General features: G+C 43.1%; 1 long non-coding RNA gene across 1 annotated transcript in view; it reads right to left on the bottom strand.

The window, feature by feature from the left end:
• Positions 1–16,563: 16,563 nt before the first annotated feature.
• The window catches only part of LOC136760154 (uncharacterized), a 5,205-nt gene continuing 1,385 nt past the window's right edge, over positions 16,564–20,383 (bottom strand). Inside the window, exon 2 of the long non-coding RNA XR_010820162.1 lies at positions 16,564–19,502. This is a non-coding gene — a long non-coding RNA (uncharacterized LOC136760154). The remainder of the gene's footprint in view (positions 19,503–20,383) is intronic.

Genomic DNA, 20,383 nt, shown 5'->3' on the forward strand with positions numbered 1-20,383 from the left:
ACCTGCTCTGTGAACCCATGTTGACCTGCTCTGTGAACCCGTGTTGACCTGCTCTGTGAAGCCGTGTTGACCTTGAACTGATTTTCACGACAGCAATAAAAACTTTACAACAGAATGTGCACAGACTTTTAGTTGCTCCTTCTGCCCCCTCATAGGTTTCAAGTCCTTCCTCGCCACTGAAGTTCTGTCTGTATCCAGGGCATTGAACATTACACCCTATGGGCAGCCTTCATCAGCACAAGGATGCCATCAAGGTCTCATTGTCAGGAGGATGCATGTTGTGCTTGAGCCTGATCCACTGCTATTAATACATAAGCATTGCTTCCATGCAGATGTTTATGCAGCTGTGCACCCCCTTTGCAGAACAGGACAGTACATTCACTGAGATGCAAGGTAAACGAGAACTATCAATTCACATTAAATTACTGTTCCTGTTGTCCTATTATCTGCCAGGTGTGAGCTATTACTGGTACAGTATTCACGAATATATCTGACTTCATATTTCACCAAACCACAGTTATGACTTCTTTATGTCAATCACAACATGACAGAGATCTAAGTCCAACTAAAGTCTGACCTCTAATGCTGGGTTGTGGAAATACATGCTGCTGTGCTCAGAGCAGACAGAGGGTTTGTGGCCAATGTTGAATTAACGCATGAGCAGAGTAATGTCTGCGCCCTGATTGTGAAGACTGTGGAAATGTCCGGAAAGGGGAAGCTGTTGAAATCCTACGGCTGTGTAAGACAGTATTGTTCACTGAGTGACAGAGATTAAACTGCCAGGAGAATACCTGGAATATTTTAATGCAGAAGATAACATTTTCATGAAAGTGCTTTCTAACATAATACAAGATCTTACATCATCTTCAACTTCTTCTTCTTCTTCTTCCTCTTCCTCTTCCTCTTATTATTATTAGTAGTAGTAGCAGTAGCAGTAGTAGTAGTATTGTCTTGCCCCTACTCTCTCCCATGTCCTGTGTAACTGGACACACATCCTGCACGGAGGAGGAAGAGAAAGGCGTCGGTGCTGAGGCGTTGACAGCCGACGCTGCTGTGATGGAAACCCATTTGAATCCTGAAACCCAGCAAAGCCTCACACAGGTCGACATGAAAAGCACAAATCATTTATTATGCATTAGAGACTTCACGAGCTCCTTCTCATCTCGGCTGCCTCCATCCCTCTGGGACGCGGACTGGCCTGGCACGGGCCCCTATTGGTCAGATCAAAGCTTGTTGATCATTAAATGCCTCCTGACAGCCAGCACCTTTATTCTGCCGTGCGCCTTTAATATTGCCCCAGGGTTACAGGGGAAATACCAGTTTTATTTAGTTATTTTTTAATGAGATGTCTTCTTCCGAGCGGTGAGGTTTAAACTATTAGAACAGAGTGTTTCAGAAGCACATCCCGGACTGGGAACGGACTGGGAGTGCTGGGATCACAAGTCCACATGAGGTTTAAACGATTAGGACAGAGCGTTATAACCCTGGCACAGAGCTGTCCACGGGCACAGAGAGCTCAGTGCTTTACCAGTCACTCTGCACAGGACTTTTTATTTGTTCACCTGCGAATCCTGAGGGCCCCCCCGACACATACACACACACACACACACACACACACACACACACACACACACACACACACACACAAAACATGAAAAGGAAAAGAGAAAGAACAGAACTATTAGGCCAGCGAATGATTTAACATAACACTGACATCCAGAGAAAAAATGCGGTTTATTTTAAAAATAGATTAAGGGGAAAAAAAACGTTTTTCCTCAGCCATTTAAACTGAATATCAGCCCTGTCTATTCAGTGGGAGCAGTAAGCTGTGATGGGTTGAGAAATGGGCTTTCTCCAGCTCCTCTGGTCACACCTAATTGCTTATGAAGTCATACTTTATGCAAGATATCAAGTATTGTGTCAGCAGAAAAAGTGTCCCAGTTTTCTTTTCAGAGTTCTGCGTATGAGCCAAAATATACTGATGATGTGCGGCACTATCTTGTACGGCTTTCATATGCGCAGAGCATAGATGTACACTTTGCGGAGAATGCTGTACCTATATAATACATGACATTCAAAGTGTGAATATTAAAACATCGGGCCACTCGGGAGTTTTTAATCTCCTGTCAAAACGATCGCTGACGTCCCACTTTGTCTCCGCTCGGTCTTTGTAACATTTATGTAATGCAAAAAATTCAGACAACTTCAGAAACGCAGAACATTAACATAAACCATGCAGACGTTTTAGAGGAGCTCTCAGTTAATCAAGGTTAAGAAGAATTAGCAGGTAGCAGACAGTTTCTATTCCATCAAGTCGATGTATAACCTCATTACCCATCAGGACTCCTGATTCACTGAGGATTCACTCTCTTTCAGCCCCCCGCCAGCCTGTTAGAGCCACCAATTTTCAGAAGAGGTGTTGAAGCGGTCGGCTTTCAAAATGAAGAGTCCAAGTCTTACTGCATGACGTGAAACCGCGAGGTGGGCATATGGAGTCGCCTTCCCAAATAAAGGAACAACGGAATGAAGGCAAGAATCACAAACTTCTCTAAGATAAATATATTTGATTTGACAATAAGATCTAAACATCCCCAGATTCCAAAAGACTTCTAGCTGATAGGGGCCATGGTTACCAGTTAAATAACCAGTGAAAATTACAGATTTTGGCCATTCTAGGTAAACATGTTTATAGCGTATTTATTTTTCTTTGATGCAGCTCAAACGCTGTCAGCATAGTAAGCACAGTGTTATCAAGAATACAGAGTAAGTCAAATCTTCACAACCAAAACAGTCACATTGACATTGGCATGGCACTTCTAGTGTTAAATACAGTAAAATGAATCATGTATCACTTGTGAAATTGTGTAGACCTGCTGTGGCACGAGACGAACTGAAGTTGAACTCTGATGAAAAATCACGTATAGTAAATCGCCATGGTGGTTCCCAGGAGTGTGCTGTGGAAGGATTCGAATGGACTTTGTGTTGTCCTCTCAAAATCCTAGCATACGTCACACTAATGGCCACAAACATCCAAACCGATGAATGGATGGGGAGCTCAGAAATTTCCACAGATCACCTCCTGGACTTCACCTGAGTTCTGTAGTTGAGGTTGGAGTAACAGATAGCGTTGCAAACTTGGGTTGGGGAGAGGGCTTATACATCTAACTCAGAGGCAGGGCATTTGGCGCTAGTCTGGTTTGTGTGCCAGTTCTGCCCTGCGATGGCCCGGTGTCCTGTTTGGAGTTGTACCATTCCTTGCCCTCGGTGTCCACCTGAAAGTGCTCACCAAGACCCCGCCCGGGATGATGCGTTTATTGAGAGAGGATGGCTGCATGGATTCCTGTGGTCTTCATACATTAATGTGTTACGAAGTGCTGCGGCCATCATTGTAAAGTGCTCTTGCGTTTTTATTGGTATTGTGCATTTTGTAGCTTTTCCCTTAAACTTTCCAGTATATGAGGAGTGCTCTTCGCTCTTCTGGAATGTGCTCTGAATAACAACTAGCTGAAGGTGAGCCGAATCTCACGTCACTTTATTGTGCTAAACTAAGCTCCCGCCGTTTCTCGAGAGCCTTGAGAAAACAACCTGCAACCCATACCCCCCCGCCTTCCCGCCCCCACCGCAGCTCACCGAAGCTCCTGTCAAGCAGTGGAATCGTGCTACGCTTCCTCCTAAACTAAGTGCGGCTCATTAGCCATATGTCTCCTCACTAAAATATTCAGCTAAGTGTTACAGCCGCTGGTAGTGTCACGATGCTGGTTATTTTCAACCAGTGTTTAGAGAGTAGCATCTGGTACAAACTAGTAACAGTGTAGCCACACCACGGAGAAGCAGCTTTCCAAGTGTAGCCGTATGAAGAGCAGAGGAAGACAAACAGAAGAAAAATGCATTTGTTAGATAGTTTCGTTCCATTCTGGTTCTGTCCAGTTTATCATTTGAGTCTATTTACGGGTCTAGGATTGGACATTTTATGATTGAATCCATCTGATCCAGATTAAGCTGCAATAATCAAGATATACATTTTGCATATTTATGGCACCAAAGGCAGTTGTCACGTATGTTCATGGAGTGCGTCGCATACATCTGCACTGTCCCTTATATCACATATCGAAGAGCAACTGTACGCCTAATATCTTAATCAGTGGCTTGCTTTGCTTGTCTGGCCTTATTTTAGGAGTGTTGCTCACATGAAAAATGCACCGCAGCACTTATGAAACGGACTTTGTAATGACAGCCCTAGATCACTGTAATTACATTTTGAGTGTGGTTAACGTACCCCAGACCATACTTGCAATTATAACATTATCCCCTGCAAATGGAGTCGGCCTGAGATTATCACTCGCAGAATGTGCCATTCAAATCCAATATTTATGTAAGGAAGGTTTCAATATTATACAAATATAGACTCGCTGCTTAACACCATAGAGGGTAATTACCTCGAGACAGCCTACTGCTATATACTGCACCCATCAGATTTGCAAAGCATGCCGGAGCCAGCGTGTGTATATAGCACACACCTCATTAGTGAACCCCAGAACAGTCATCCAATCTGACCCTTCGTTGGAGCTTCATCTTATTATTTTCATCTCCTTTGCTGCAGATCTTCTCTGCAGGAGTGAGCACTGTCCCACAAGAGTGAACATTAACCCACATGAGTGATCACTGACCCTGAGGAGTGAACACTCACCCACAGGAGTGAATACTGACCCACATGAATGATCACTGACCCACGGGAGTGAACCCTGACCCACATGAGTGAACCCTGACCACAGGAGTGAACACAGACCCACAGAGGTTAACACTGAGCCTCAGGAGTGAACACTGACCCACAGCAGTGAGCACTGTCCCACAAGAGTGAACATTAATCCACATGAGTGAACACTGACCCACAGGAGTGAACACAGACCCACAGGAGTGAACACTAACCCACTGGAGTGAACACTGACCCACCGGAGTGAACTCTGACCCACAGGAGTGAACACTAACCCACATGAGTGAACACTGACCCACAGGAGTGAACACAGACCCACTGGAGTGAACACTGACCCACAGGAGTGAACTCTGACCCACTGGAGTGAACACTGACCCACCGGAGTGAACTCTGACCCACTGGAGTGAACACTGACCCACCGGAGTGAACTCTGACCCACAGTAGTGAACACTGACCCACAGGAAACAGACCTTCTGAATGTTGAGATACTGTCAAATAGTGTATATTGTCACACAAACACACACACACATGCACCCACACTCACCCACACACATTCACAGCCACACACAATCTTTCCTGCCTCCTCCTTTTGTTTCTGTAACATGTAAAGAGTCACGCAGTCTGTTGTGTGTTTGCTCTGAGCCTTTGAGGACCACAAAAGTGCTGTTTCTTTTGTTTTCTGCCTCTCAGTGCATCATGTTTCTTGAAAGGTGTTTATTTTGTGACAGCTGTGAGACACACTGGGTAATAAGGGGGCATCTTATAAAAAATAGATAGACTTAAAAGCCAGCACCTTAAGCTTTTGGAAGTGCCTACGTTTCGGCATGCAAATGTCCGATCCCAAAGAATGGCCCGTTGACCTCACCGTCACATGACCTGCGCTGCACACCCCACTGGCTGGCTGACAGCGTGGGGACTGAAGCAGAGATCATAATACGCGGTGATGAATTGCTTGTGAACCGAGATCTATTCCTGTCCAAATTACAGAGAGTTAAATTGCACCGGCTTCATTTATTTTTATTAGTGCGTAACTAGACATTCTGTATCACACTCTGTCGCTGCATCCCTACGCTTGCGTTCCCCAGTGATATAAATGCGTCCTGTCAGCTCATTCCTGCCGTGGAGGTGTGTGTGGGGAGTTTTAAAGTGATACAGCGATGTGTAATGTCTTCAGACTGTGTGAGAAACTGTTTCCTTTTCATCATGGGGAATCAATTTTAATAGGCGTTCTCCTTCGCTGCTTTGTAATGCACCCTCGTGTAAAGAGTGAAGAGAAAAGCAGGGGAAGACAAGCAGTATTTGTGTGTGTTTGCCTTTAGTGGCAGCTGCGTTATCTGTTGTTATCTTTCACATCTCTTAGGGAATTTAATTTCTCCCAGGCCTTTCCCAAAGCTATCAAACTCCTACCAGAGGGAATCTCTACCTGCTCGGAAAAGACACAGTGTGAACGTTTCCTAATCAGGGCTGTGTGTGCAGGGGATCACGAAGCTGTAATTTCCCCCCCGGAGAGAAGCGATAAACTGAGAACACACCTGCTGGCAGACTCCCATTCCCTCCAGATAATCACAGCCCACCTCGAGCGGAGGTTGTGCGAGGAACAACAGGCTGACACACGCGGCGGTTATTTATTTATTTAAGCAGCCGTTTGTTTGTTTATATTAATCATAATGAAATTAAATCGAAGCAGCTGGTCTTGCTGCTTTTGAAGATCTTTTCATTATCGTTATCTGCTCACAGATTTAAATTGGAGGTGTCAGGTCGATGGCGTGATTTGTTTCTGTTGAAAAGATCATCTTAAAGAGCACGTCACAGATATTGCATTACTCTCCTCCACATGCCTAAAGTATATTAGCAATTACCTGCATTATTTCTCTTCAGTGCCAATGAAATCCACCTGGAGGAATCATATTATCTGCAGCTTCCTACAAACACACAGGGAGCACAGAATGGTATCGACCACAATCCTTGGAATCTCTAGTCAGACAGCTAACAACAGACTGAAACCCCCAAAAAGATCAGATTAGCGTTGGGCTCAGCTTAATCCGCACAGACCCCTCCAGAGAGATCCCAGATACATTTCCCCCATGCCGGAGAGGGAAGAGACCTCCAAACATCCAAACGCATTACAAAACAGTCATATATCTACTGCTGAATGTGCAATTTCCCAAACACAGTAATATTGACAGGCTCTCATCCTCCTAGTAGTTCTGTGAGGCCTAGGGTGGGAAGGATCTGCTGGCGAGATGTTTGAGATACGTGGCGGATGCATCCCGTTCTCCAGGTGGTGGTTGGAGCTCAGGTCACGCCAAGGACAGGGGCTCCTTTAGCACCGCATGCTTCATCACCGTGCTGTATTAACTCAAGCCTTCGCCGCAGTCTTTTGCTACCGCTGCAGAAGTGAATAAAAATGAAGCACAAACACATAAATAAATAATTCATTTTTCACAGTTGTCATTTTCTTCTTTGAGTTCTTTAATAGGTCAGCATTCCTCCTGTTTTCCGTGGAGAACTCGGCATCTTTATTAATGACACATCCCCTCCGAGTCAGATCAGCACTCTATGTGAGGCTCATGGTGACAGGTTTGATTAAACTACCTGGCTAAGGGTGAGAAACAGCGCGGGAGCTGCGGTGCGCGGGAACCGAGGAGACCACAGCTACGCTTTCACTCCGACTCACTCAAAAGTGTATTGGGCTGTGTTGGTTACTGTAGCATGAACCCCCCGGCAGTGCAGGCGAAAGTGAAAGGTGAGGCAGGGATTAAGAGGACCAGAGGAGCTTTTCCAGATCAGCAGGGACACACGCACCTGGGGACACAAATGGAAATTGGGCTTCAAGGCATTCAAGACAGAAAACAGGAGACACTTCTTCACACAGAGAGGCGTCACAATCTGAACAAACTCCCCAGCGATGTGGTTGAAGCGACAATTTGGGAACATTTAAAAATAGACTGGATAGGATCCTTGGATCACTTAGTTATTAATGGACACCAAACGAGCACGATGGGGCGAATGGCCTCCTCTCGATTGGACACTGTCTTATGTTCTTATAATCTTAAGAGGCCAGGTGAGACTCTGACGGACGCCTGTCTGAATAATTTTCCTTGGCCTTTTATTCTGCATCTGCCCTGACATTTCCGTGATGCTCAAGAAAGTGTCACAATTTATGAATAATCCCCCATTTTCATGTTAACTTCACACACTATGACCCTGTGTGAGGCTGTGCCCTGATCAATACCCATCTTTCAAAGTTCTAAGTCAAAAGACATCTATTCAGGCATCATTAAAGTGTTAGAGGCAATTATCAACTTCTCCGATTGTAATTTGGTTACTTGCTAGATGATTTTACCTTTAGAAACAAACATCAGTTGATTCTGGAATTTCCAATTTCTGGAATTTAACTTCTGCTTTCAATTGCATGAAATATGATTAAATATTGAGTTACTGTATGTGATAGTAATGGATCAAATAAATGAATAAATAAGATGCCCAAAATGCTTCCAGCGGGGGGGCACAGGCTCTCCCAGGCCTCCTCAGTTCTGAACTCTTTGTCTTCACCTTAGCTTTGACTTTCAGTTCAAGGCCCCCGTGTCCTGTCCCTTGGAAATAATAATTGGTCTGCTGCTCTGCTCCAGTTGCTCCAGATGTTTGTTTTCCACTGGAGTAGAATGACTGGTAAAAAGTTTAGAGCAAAAGGCTTTGGGTCATTAGAGGAGATGTTTCTCTTTAAATGTAAAGTAAAGAAGAAAAAATGCTTGAGATTGCAAATAAAAACATTTTTAAAATAAACACATTGCATTGTTCTTAGGAGAGAAAGAGGAGGAGGAGGTCAGTTGCAGCATGTCTATCCTTTATAAAAGAAACAAAGAAAGAAATGTATATCTGTTTTAGACGCAATAAACAAGAGCGTCCAGTGTTTTCAAAAAGTCTTTGCAAACAACTTTTTAAACATTGCATTCCCTCATGAGACGCACAATGTGTTTCGATCCCCTTCCCTCGATGGCCACAGCTGTGGGTTGTGTCATGTGACCGGGGTGTCACTGGTGAGTTATTGTCCAGGGAGGGCAGGGCAGTGCATCTGATTACTGCAGTTTACAGCACATGAACCTACAGTCGGGGAGTCGATAATAAGGATTGGAGGAGGTTCATTTTAAGAATTATTATTGATATTATTTTTAGGGTAGACAGTTTGGCCTTTTCTAAACAGCTTCAATAAACAGTAACGGTCGTAAATGACAGATTTGATCCCTCGAAAGCCCGTGCAGACTAAAGCGAATGAGACAAAAGTATCCGCTCCCCCGCACCGGAGCTCAGCCGGTCTCGCTGCCCCCCCGCCACAACGGATCCCTCTGTTCCTGTTGCCGGGGAAACCATCACGCATTCCGCCTGGCAGGTGAAGTTTCTCGACACGAAGCATATTTTTCATAATATGCTTCACATTAAGTTAACCGTGAGGGACAGGATAAATGCAGCAGGATGTCACAGTGTGTGATTGAAGGATTGTGCTGAATGGTGAGGTTTAAAAAGCTCTGCCTGGGTAATTATTCCATTTAGCTCTTCGATAGGTCCATACACCCTTGACTTAATAAGACCTATTATAGGCTCCTGTGAAACCAGTGCTGGGAACTGGGAAGAAATGAGCTCAGGATAATCTTTTTATTTTGTTTTCAAAATGAAATATTAACCTCAGTTCTCAGAAGCGATAGAACAGTTCCCATCTAAAGGAGGTGAGCCTTTATTACAGGCCTTTATTATCAGCCCCTCGATCTGTGTCGGAGGACCGCACAATCCTTCTCACCATGGAAACCTGATCTATACAAACAAGAGTGGGAAGCACAAAATATTTCAAAACTGAGTCTTTTGAACCGGACAAAAGACGGACTTCTTGGATTGTCGTCTCTGAAATAGGATTCAATAAACCCCTTCTGGGAGGACAGAGATGTTTTTCGCCTTGCCATCTGTGACCTGCTGGTTGGGGTTTGTGTTTTGTTCTTTGTCAGGACGTCTTGCCTTAGAAGAGGTAGCTGCAGTATCCCCATGTGCAGATGACAGGAAAGTGCAGGAAGTGAAATCCCGGAGAAGCATTCAGAGATATAGGGTAGTCACTATATTAAACTATATCATATAATCTGGATAAGCACTGTGGAAAACAAGGGCAAAGCAAACTACAGGCATGGTTAGTCCACATCAAATACCATCTCTCCATAACGAAATATCAACCCAACGCTAGAGGCATGAGTTCAAAGATTGGCACGAATCAGCAAGGTATCTTGGCGGGTAGGGGGTATCTTTATTTTTAAAGGGTTCCTAGTTTTCGCCTGGACTGACCGCAAAGACAGGATTTCAGAAAATGATGAATATTCCCAGCACACCTGATGCTGGCAGATGGCTCCTCTCTCTTTCTGAAGCTCATTTGCATTTGTAATTGAAGGTGGGGGAGGTACTTTTTCCCAACACAAAGCAGTCGAGGTAGTCCATCCTAATAAACTCGATTGAACTTGGGGTGGGTTGAGCTCTGAATTATGTAATTGGCGTAATTGCGGTGGCTGTCTCATTCCCAGCTCCTGAACACCCCGGCCCATATTTCAGCGCTGCAGACGATGTGAATTGCATTTAAATTTCGACTGCAGTTTGGGCATTTTCAATTTCATTAATTTGGATTAAACTACAAGGCAGAAGGAGACTTATTACAGAAGTTTGTGAACCATTAAAACCTCCCTGATACAATTTTATCCATGGGAACATTAGATTCAACAACTTGACTTGACAGACGATTACTATTCTCGGTATAACAAAGTGCTTTCCCTGAATCGGTCCCTCAATTCATCGGTTTGCATTTGTGCCCCCGCTCTCGGCTGCCTGAATCAGGTCTGCTATAACTGCTGCAGTCAGCAATAGATTTCCCTTTCAGAGTTTAGAAGTCTTTAATCACGGCTGCCCTGTGCCACGGCCTGCCAGGGGTAAACAGGCACAGCTCTCTCAGCGTGGCGTCATTACTCACGGCCCTCAGCCCAGGGAAACAGCTGCTTCATTTGTCAAATCAAGGTTCTACGCAGGATAGTTTACATGCTGCAAGAAAAGACATACATACATACAAGCATCCATGCATAAATACATATACACATGCAGTCATATATACATACTGTGTATAGACATGAACTCCAACACAGAGAGGTTTTGTAATGGCATTTTCTGGGCCCCCTCCTTCTAGGATGTTCTAGTGTCTGTTCACAAGCACAACAAACACAAACAATATCTTCAATCCACTGGGTACAGTGGTCTGAACTTCCGCTTCTTGCAATTAACAAGAAGGCTGTTGATTTTATTTTAAAAGTCCTCTATGTGTGCCAGAGGAATTGCCCGTTTACGCAGCCCTATTGTTGGTGTGTTTAAATAAAAAGGATGCAGTACTGTTCACACTGAGGAGCTGGCTGCTGACACACTAATGCCATTCCCTCCCGAAACAATGCATCTTCCCAGAGGGGATTAACTTCAAATAGGCTGGTACCTTTTATGAGTCAACTTGGAATTGCTGTCTAATTTGATTCTGAAATATCTGTTCTTCCTCAGACCTGATTTGCAATATTTTACACCTCGTGGTTTCGCTTCTCGGTCTTGCATACTTACCCCCAGAGCTTTTAAAAACATCTTATAGTACCTCTGCTGTGAAGACGTTCTTCCATGTAAACATTAAAATGATATATTTATTTCACCATATCATGACCCTTATTAGCAAATGGCTTTTGAACAACAACAAAAAAATCTACAACATGAAATACTCCTAAAGGACCGACTAACAGTTTTCCGTTCGCTCTGATGTTCACGTCCACCGGGAAAAGTCCGTGTTGCTCTTTCTATACGGGCCGACTGAGCAGCGCGCTGATTTCACAGTTGCATTGTGACAGAGTCAAGGCCAAGGTTAAATGGTGTAGAAGAATCCAGAGATTCAGGTCAATAAATGCATATTTAAGCATGCCGTTGTCTCACTGGAACAGGCAGGGTGAGAGGAACAAGCACTTCCTCCACCCCAAACCCTGCCCCCACAGCAGCTCCTCAGCTCATTTAACCACGTGGGGGGTTTCTGATGGCCTCATCCTCATGACCAGGTCATCATTCCCTTGGTCAAGCAAGTCCGGGCCAAAATAATCTCTATAAATCTTCAACTACATTGGTTTATCTGGCTACTGGGGGTACTTCCTGTTTGCCTGTGCACTGTGTTTGACTGTGTGGTTCCATGATTTAATTGAACTATATTTGTAACTGAGGAAATATCAGAGACTGAGTCACCCACCAATCGCAAATGACAATTACACGATTTGATGGTGACTTCTAATTTGATGGAGTATTTTGAGATGATCATTGTATTGGTGCTGTATGTTGACTGAAAATCTATTGTTCCACTTAGTACCGTAACATAAGGATTAAAAATACAGACACACAGATTTAGTTTGGGTAACTCTCGCAGACTAATGGTTACACTTATGCTTGTGTAGCTTCACAATAAAGTGTAACCAAAGTACCACATCTGTTTCTGCACTGGAAGAGCTTTTATATCTTTCAGACACAGCAGGATCTAAACTGCGAACGTGCGGCAGAAGAGATATTTAATGAGAACTAAACAACGCCGTATTGGGATGTGTTGTGAAGAAAAGGAGGCTTGGAAAACAACTCTACTCTACTATAAATAGTTACCGTAATGGGAGAATCATTCTTGGCTGACTATCCAAAGTCTTCTACAGTAACAGGGGATGTAACTTAGCAATATACTCTGTTGTAAAATATCTCTTACACCAATGACGATCTCTCCCAAACTGTTATGTTTCTACCAGTAAATCTGACAGCCGGGGCGATTCAATGCACATAAAAATGCCCTGGCAGCTTCTTGTTATGAAGACACAATTATCCAAAAGCCCTCAGCGACACAGCACGAGCTGAGCAGTCCCAGGAATTGTGACAGAACAGCTTTTCAAGGCAGTGATGGAGTTGATTTGGCAGTGTTAATCTGCAGGCTGCGTCCGCTCTCCCAATCACTGTTCCTGGCTGACCAGTAAGCCGTCACCCCTCCCAGGTCGCTGTGTACTTTCCCTGTCCAATAAGGAGAACCCTGCTGCTTCAGGAATGCCCTACACGGCTCTGTGGATGTGTTGTGGTTTGTTCTGTTTGTTTCTTGTTGGAGATGTTGTAAAGACTCCTCTTCCCAGGCTGACTTGAGCCACCGTGATGCTCGTGTTGTTTTCTGGTCTTCGTGATTTTAGGTAGTGCATTTTTCTTGAGCACTTAATCTATTTTGCATTTGTAACCTGGATGACCCCAAGAAGGAGAGAGAGCTGCTCATTTCCCTTCTGTTCCTCATTTCATATTGCCGAACAATATGCCCCTGAAATGTCCCTTTGTTGTAAAATAACAGACGTGAGAGCTATTAACACCATAGCCTGTAAACATCGTGTTACAGAAGTGTCTGAGCCATAATTACAGCAGATGGTATTCTTTAAAATATTAATTCCTGTTTTTATTTGCAATTAAAACTCCCCTGATAACAATTCCATGGATGTCTATCAACATTACTTGAAACAATACAAAATAATAACTGGGTTGAGTCTGCAGGTGTGTAGGCTACCTGGATATATTCCTTAATGGAAGCAAGAATGGCTTTGCTTTTACACACATTCTGAAACAATCTATCTATTTATCTCTCTCTATATATACATATATTTGTATGTATACAGACAGGTGACAAATCAAAGGAAAAACCTGAATAAATGAGTGGAGGAACATAACAAATGCAGATGCCTCCAAACAGGTGTACTGCAGGATACAATTACGCAATTCATATGCTATCATGCTCTGTGGCATGTAAAATGCTGAGCAGGCCCAGTTGACCTTGATTGTGGATCAAGATGGCAAGAGGAAAGGATCTAAATGACTTTGAAAGAGGGGTCATTATTAGGGCACGAATGGCAGGAGCTTCAGTCACAGACACTCAACTGGCTCGTGTTCTGGACAAGTGTGCGAGTGCATGTGTGGGACACCAAGAGAACGGTACAGGCCTGACTGCTGGACCCCTACAGTGAGGGGGTCCGGAGGCTCTGTTATGCTGTGGGGGGCATTTTCCTGGCATGGTGTGGGTCCACTTGTCCAGAGTTCCAGAGACTCATAGAATGTATGAGTGCAAGGTGCATTGAAGCTGTTCTGGTGGCTCATGGTGCCCAACACCTTACTGAAACACTTTATGTTGGTTTTTCCTTTAATTTGTCACCCGTCTGCATATAATGTACATATGCAGTGCCTTGCAAAACTATTCAGACCCTCTCAGTTTTCAAATTTAGTTGCTTTCAAGTTTGCAGTCATGACACTTTGAAGTAAGAATTCGTATGTGCCATATACGTGACCTATTCCACACATTCAAAGCAAAAACAGAAAGAAAGAAGAAGAGAATTAATATGAACTAAACATGGAAAAGTCATGATTGCTAACGTATTCTAACCCTTTGGTGTGGCAAAGTCAATTCAGGTACACAAAATTACCTTAACAAGCCACACAATTAGTTGAATGACCTCTGTCTGTGTGCAATTATAGTGGTTCTCAGAATAAAAACACCTGTTTCTGTAAAGGTTCCTTGGTCAGATGGTGAATTTCAAGCAAAGACCATGAAGACCAAGGAGCTTTCAAAGCCAGTCAGGGATAAAGTCACTGAAAATCACAGGTCAGGAGAAGGGTCAAGAATACAAGAACATAAGAAAGTGTCCAATCGAGAGGAGGCCATTCGCCCCATCGTGCTCGTTTGGTGTCCATTAATAACTAAGTGATCCCAGGATCCTATCCAGTCTATTTTTAAATGTTCCAAAATTGTCTCTTCACCCACATCGCTGGGGAGTTTGTTCAGATTGTGACGCCTCTCTGTGTGAAGAAGTGTCTCCTGTTTTCTGTCTTGAATGCCTTGAAGCCCAATTTCCATTTGTGTCCCCGGGTGCGTGTGTCCCTGCTGATCTGGAAAAGCTCCTCTGGTTTGATGTGGTCGATGCCTTTCATGATTTTGAAGACTTGGATCAAGTCCCCACGTAGTCTCCTCTGTTCCAGGGTGAAAAGGTTCAGTTCCTCAGTCTCTCAGTAGGACATTCCCTTCAGACCTGGAATAAGTCTGGTTGCTCTCCTCTGAACTGCCTCTAGAGCTGCGATATCTTTCTTGAAGTGTGGAGCCCAGAGCTGTACACAGTATCCAGATGAACTCTAACTAAGCATCTCAAAGCCCATATGGAGTTTGCAACAGAGAATGGCTTAAAAATAATAACGTCTTTAAAATATGTTTTCTTTGTATTTCTTTTTTTAAACGATGAATGAAATGATAAAGGCAGAAGAGGTTCGATACCAAGTGAATAATATGTGCTACAGGAATGGTGAAATTAATCAATACGTATCAGTAGATGATAAAAGCATGATTGGATGGCAGCACAGTGGACTGGCAGCATTTCAGGTGGCTCAGATAACAGGATTTAATGGGCAATCAAGGTTTCTACAGGATTTTTCCGGCAGTGAAAAAGAACGTGTATAAATTAGCCAAAAGCGTAATAAGGTAATGTTAAGAAAGCAGTAATAATCTGAGGTGCGATCTCGAAGAAGTGTTGTTGTTTCTTCAGAAAAGTATTTGTGCCTGTTTTTAATCACACGTCGAGCCCTTGCCTTCTCAAGGACCTTGATCAAAAAGCTAATCAGTGGTGGCAGATGCTTCCGACGAGGCCGCGGATATAAACAGTGCAGGAAGACGGCTGAGCATATTTACTCAAAGCGCACAGTCAATACCGAGTGTCAAGTAGCAGCATCGAGCAAAACACGAGCCGAACGTGAATTGACAAGAAGCCGAAAACACAGCTGCACCGAGGAACTGATAATGGCAAGAGAGGAAGGAGGGAAAGCTTCTTGGCAGCAGGAGTCTGGAGAAGCAGCCAGTGAGAGCAGATTCCAGCTGTCAATCACATGAGACAGGCATCAGCGTTACTAGAGGAAGTTACAGGAAAAGAAAAGAGACTAACTAACTCTGGTTTTAATAAAAATATTTCAGTTTTTGTATTTCTTTTGGTTTTAAAGGGAGGACTGGAACAGGTGGATCTGTAAAATCCTATATAGTGACCTCCCATCACTGCCCACTGGTCTGGTTCTGGACGGGTTCGTAGCCGGGGCTTTAATTAACGTTGCTTCCAATTTGTGGTGAAAAGGGGGAAATATAATTGGACTACCTTCATTTTAAAGACTAAATTAAAAGAGAGAAGTTATGGAAGCTGCTCATGTGAATGAAGGTTGAGGGTGAAGGAGAAAAATACATATTTGAGAAAACATTGTAAAATGTCCATTAAACATGAAGAAGTTGGAATTATATAGTCTCAAATATGCTCAGTATCTTTGTACAGAAACATTGACTTTTTCTGATCACTAAAAGCCTTTTCATTTTCCCTCCATTTACAAGTCAGAACTTTCCTTTCAGAACCAGATGTCCCCTCGTTCTGAAACTCTAATTGGAATTTAAGGGTATCTGCAGGTTTCATATATTAATTGCTATTATTATTAATGTGTGCTGTCAATAGTCCTCCCTGGCTCTGAATAAGACTGCAGACCTCTTCTCCTTCAACAAAGGATTTAATATATTTCTTGATGCTAAAGCTTAAATCATCCTTTTAAAAGGCCAGTGCTAATCAGATTTGCTCTTTAATAGCTAAGCTCTAATTTTTGTGCTTTGATCACGTCCCTCGGTGCTGACCACATGAATGAATGAACGACTGTCCAGGTGCTGGGACTATGGCTGTGACCGAGAGTGAAAGAACAAGAACTATTAATTAATAATTTTACCTATAGTATATTATTAATATTATTATTATTATTTATTTCTTAGCAGATGCCCTTGTCCAGGGCGACGTACAGAATATAAGCGGCAATACAAAGAGCAAAAATACAGTTCAGTTCAAGGCATAAAACATTACGAATTCCAATTTACACAAGTGTATACAATATATGAGGTCTTACAGCCTGGATTGTAAAAATTGATAAGTGCAGACAAGATGTTAGCTCACAGTCAAGGGCCAAGGGAGAGGGAGCATAGGGGAAATCAAAATAACAATACGAGTGCTAGTAATTCAAAGGCAAGAATATGACAAAACGTTGTAAAGTGTTATCTTACAGCAGACTAAATGACTAAATTACAAGTACTGTCTGAAAAGATGTGTCTTGAGTAATCGCCGGAAGGAGGTCAAGGACTCTGCTGTTTTGACTTCGGTGGGCAGGTCGTTCCACCATTTAGGGGCCGGGGATGAGAAGGAGCGGCTCTGGAGGAAGAGGAGTGAGAGGAGGTAGAGTTAGTCTTCTGGCACTGGAGGAGCGCAGTGGTCTGTAGGGGATGTATGGAGAGACGAGGGACTGAAGGTAACTTGGTGCAGTGTGGTCGAGACAGCGGTAGGTGAGGGTCAATGTCTTGAACTGAATGTGTGCTGGTATCGGGAGCCAGTGGAGGGAGCGGAGCAGTGGAGTAGCGTGTGCGAATCGGGGCAGAGAGACACCAGACGAGCCGCAGAGTTCTGGATGAGCTGGAGCGGCGGGTAGTAGTTGCAGGCAGGCCATTCACCCCATCGTGCTCGTTTGGTGTCCATTAATAACTAAGCGATCCAAGGATCCTATCCAGTCTATTTTTGAATGTTCCCAAATTGTCACTTATTCACATTGCTGGGGAGTTTGTTCAGATTGTGACGCCTCTCTGTGTGAAGAAGTGTCTCCTGTTTTCTGTCTTGAATGCCTTGAAGCCCAAGTTCCATTTGTGTCCCCGGGTGCGTGTGTCCCTGCTGATCTGGAAAAGCTCCTCTGGTTTGATGTGGTCGATGCCTTTCATGATTTTGAAGACTTGGATCAAGTCCCCACGTAGTCTCCTCTGTTCCAGGGTGAAAAGGTTCAGGTCCCTCAGTCTCTCAGTAGGACATTCCCTTCAGACCTGGAATAAGTCTGGTTGCTCTCCTCTGAACTGCCTCTAGAGCAGCGATATCTTTCTTGAAGTGTGGAGCCCAGAACTGTCCACAGTATCCAGATGAGCTCTAACTAGTGCATTGTACAGTATGAACATCACTGCCCTTGTTCTCAATTCTACACTTTTGACAATATACCCTAACATTGTTTGCCTTTTTTATTGCTTCCCACATTGTTTGGATGGAGAAAGTGAGGAGTCCACATAGACTCCTAGGTCTTTCTCATGCGATACTTCATCTAGTTCTATTTCTCCCATAGTGTAATTATAGTGGACATTTTTGTTACCTGCATGCAATACCTTGCACTTGTCCACATTATATGTAAATGGCATTTAAATATATATTATTTATATAACAGAATATAGCTGAGGCATTGATGAGTCTTCCTTATGTGCTGCACAAACCCATTCTGCTCCACATCTCCTGTTTCATGTTGTGCATGTATCCAATATGATATCATAAAGACTGACATCGTAATCCTAATCCACAAAACAAAATAACCCATCCAACGCAAGAATAGTGGTCTGAGAAATCTGTTTTTAGGTCGATCTAAGTCAAACCCCTAAACCAGCGACACTCAAATTAAATTCCCAGCTCCCGTCTGGTTTAGGAATGAAAACCTGTTAAACCTGACGCCCCTGTTAGTGTGAGGCTCTGAGTCTTACTAAAATGATCGTACCTGGTCTCTATGAATGACTAAATGTACGTTATTAACCTTTGGTCTAATATTATAAACCCACTGTGTGTTATTAATAATTCAGGGTTAATAGCACTGGTTATTATACATTTATAAACTGACATTTGTATTAAGTAAAGCATGGCTGAATATTCCAGAGTACCACAATTGTGCGGTAAAAATAAGAACAACAATAATAATAATAATAATATCTGCACTTGGAAGTCAACCTGTTTTCCAGGCAATTTGCATTTGAAAGCGGTTGTATTACAATTTCAGTTAATGGGATCCAGCCTGTTGCTTTTTCAAATGAACAAGCACACACACACACACACACACACTTACAATATTGAAATTACCAGGACAGAAATATATTTCAGCTACTGTGCCAAATTGCCAATTACTTTAATTAATGATGATGGTTTTGTGCATCCATGCTTCGCTGATTTCAAAGGAGCGAAACACAAAAGCCTATTCTTTACGGACTGGAAGTAAACAATGTTGCTCAGGCTGCGCCGCAGGCCTGTGATATATTGCCTGTTTAAACCTCTCAATTTATCCAGTGAAATTACAGGTGCATCTCGGCTCTGAACCTCACAGTCCTCTGCACACACTGAGTAGATACACGCATGTGCACCATATGTTCTTGGTTAGGAGCTCAGCGGTGCCAGAGAAGTGAAATATTTTCTGGTTAACAAGCACTGGGCACTTAACCAAGATGATGTGGGTTTCTTTTTCTCGTTCCTCCTCAGCAGAAACAAAGTTTCCATCCGTACACTGTCGATGGGTTGGAATTTCCCTCTGGTGTTTTGGAAATCACTTTTTCTTTTCTTCTCCAGATTTATTAAATTTGGATTAAAATTCCACGCCAGGAACAGAGTAGCAGATGAAGGACGGAGATGCCAAGGACATCTGCGAAATTAAACTCCCAGGGTTTGATTTACTTCTTATGTACTTTTCATTCTTTAAGATCATTTGTTCAGCGCAGCTCCTGCTCTCTCACCCTCCCAGCGTTCAGCTCACTTTTAAAGAAGTCGACTCTATTCTCTGCATATCTGAGACCTTTTCTCTGCTTAATTGTCACAGCCTGGTGTTCAGCGTGGGTTTCTTCGACTGTAATCTGAAATATTAAACAGCTGTTGTAGAAAATACTTCTCAAACCCACAGAGCGAAAAGGTACAGGGGGAGCAAATTAGTGTTGCACAATGTTATGAGGTCCATCGGTGGAGAGGAAGCGTGCAGCCGCTTCCAAATGTCTTTTCCTTTCATTTAGTTTGAACAAGCCTATTCAAAATACACTGTTTGCCAGAATAGTAAACACAGTTCAACGGTAACGTTATGAGCATAACATATGATATTATTTCAGTAGCAATGCTGTGATTTTTTCGCTACTCCTTTCCCATGTTAATGAATGTGGTCTGTTACAAACCAGATGTCTGATCATTGTTTTAAATGATTTCCATTACCCAATACGGTCACTTCGCCAGAGACTGTAGTTCAGTAAAACATGTTGTGTAATAAAGCAAAAAGCACAGACTTGAGACCTTGTCTCTGATGAAAAAGAAAATAATAATAATAATATTTGTTTAATAGCTTTCTGTGTGTTTTTCTTGCAATGGATTAAGCCATAGCAAAGGGAGGATAGTTTGGCAAATATCAGAAATAATGAGTTGCCTGGGGGAAATAAAAGTTAAAATTGAAAGGGAAAGTTAACAAACAGCTGAATGGAAGAATAGAGTCTGAACACTGTCTGAACTTTAGTGGCAGTTACAAATATGTATGTTTTTTTTATTTTTGCACCACCACTTGGAACAGAACCTTTGATTTCAGTTAAAACTCAAAACAACATTTATTCTGAAATGATGGAAACCTGAGCAGAATACTTGAAATCGTACCAGAAGAAAGTCTGTACCAACCACAGGATGTTGTGAAACAGAGTCAAAGCAAGGCTCTGGGAATTTCCTGGTTCTGCAATCGGTGCAATCTGAACTTCATTCAGCA

The sequence above is a fragment of the Amia ocellicauda genome, chromosome 10 (genome assembly GCF_036373705.1).
Source record: "Amia ocellicauda isolate fAmiCal2 chromosome 10, fAmiCal2.hap1, whole genome shotgun sequence".
NCBI classification, from domain to species: Eukaryota; Metazoa; Chordata; class Actinopteri; order Amiiformes; family Amiidae; genus Amia; species Amia ocellicauda.